Raw genomic sequence first — 1,864 nt, forward strand, 5'->3', positions numbered from 1 at the left:
CGACTTATATTTAGTCTACTAACCTATTTAAAAGTATGTTTAAAATGTCTTTGACCAATTAATTATTTCAAAACCTAGTGAAATATTAACTAAAAAAAGAAACTTATAAAATTTCGTATAAGTAATGTACAAATTCAAAAATAATTGATAAACAAAATCATATTGAATTCAAGTTGTTAAAACACAAAGTATATAAAAAATGAAAAAAAAATATAATATTAAAAAATATATGAATTAAAGATGATTTATACTAATATAGTCAAATAAAAATATTTAAATTGTCTGAAAATGTCTTTACAAAACATTTTTTTTCTTTGGAAGTATTAATCTATTTGTTTTATCCTTTTAACTTAAGTTTTTTTCTTTTGAAAATTTTCAACATGCAACTGAACTCTCCAAATATTTTATGTCACTTCATCTTGTCATTCATAATGTCATAAAAATAGTATAGATAATAGTTATTATTATTATTATCTAAACAAATCGGTTTAACAACCTTTTTTTATAGTTTGACTTTGGTCTTTTTATCTAAAAAAACTTTTTAAAAAATTTGAGTTTGACATTTATGATAAACAAGCCGAGTCAAGCCTTGAATAGGCCGAGTTAAAGGCTTTGACAAGCAACTCGACTCATTTTTATCCTAAATTATAATGTGACACTATTAATTGAGTGCTAATTGAAACTTTAAATTTTAAAATTTTAAAATCCCGTATTCAAATATTATACTCCACAATGACAAATTTAATATTATGATATTACAATTTATATTGAATAAAGAACATATAAATATAACGTCATATTATTTAACTATTTAAACTTTAAATTGAAATTTTCAAATATATTCATTTTAATAAAAATAATCTTGCATTATGTTTCCTCCCGATTATTTTTTATTATTATTTGAGACATTATCCCATCTCCAATAGTACTTCCATACAATTCCTTTTTGTGTTTTTTTTATTATAATCTACAATTTTGAGATAGTATAAGAAGAATTGTTTTTTGAAATCATTTCAATTTTAATATGCTTATTTTATTTATTTATTTGTTGTTTAAAAAAATATCATCGGGTTAATTTTATTTCTCATTTTTTGTTATTTTTATTTTTTGTTATATCACATTAAATTAATTTAAATATATAAAGCATAACTTATGATCTAATAAAAATTTTAATATTGATATTTAAACATAAAATCTGTTTAGTTTAATTTATTATCAATTAAAGAATTTATGATCTCAAAATGAATAATTTAATAAATATATTACGATTTATATTAAAAAAAAAGTTAGTTTACTTCCTTATTTACTTTTTAAAATTTTTATTTTTAAAATATCATGTTACAGGCTTTAGGTGAAAAAAATCCAATAACTTTGATTTGTTTAGACATGATTTTTTTAATAATTGTGTTTTATAACGGATAATACTCTTATGTTTTTCTTCCAAAAAAATTTAGATTCATTTATAAATAGATAAATTTATGAAAACATGTTTTTATATTATATATTTGATTAATTTTATTTTTAAAAAATATTATTGATTCAAATGTTTTATATTTTTAATTTAGTTTAACCGTACACGGATGTTATACTAGTGGGCAATAATCCGAATTGCTTAGGTAACGGAGAGGCAATCTTAGAGCCAAAATTGATTAAAAAGCCCACGGTTAGTTTGTTAGGACATTACATAGCTTCGAAACGAAATTTGTTAATAAAATTCTATATGTGCTAGCTAGTTACCATAATTGCCCATTCGACGTCAATGGCATAGATAATTAAAAAGAAACCTAATCCAACTTGGAACCATTTTCATCTTAAAAAGGATGTTTTGTGCACGTTGAGTGTGTTTTTCTCCCACCCCGTCCCA

Source organism: Glycine max, chromosome 15 (genome assembly GCF_000004515.6).
Source record: "Glycine max cultivar Williams 82 chromosome 15, Glycine_max_v4.0, whole genome shotgun sequence".
Lineage (NCBI taxonomy): Eukaryota > Viridiplantae > Streptophyta > Magnoliopsida > Fabales > Fabaceae > Glycine > Glycine max.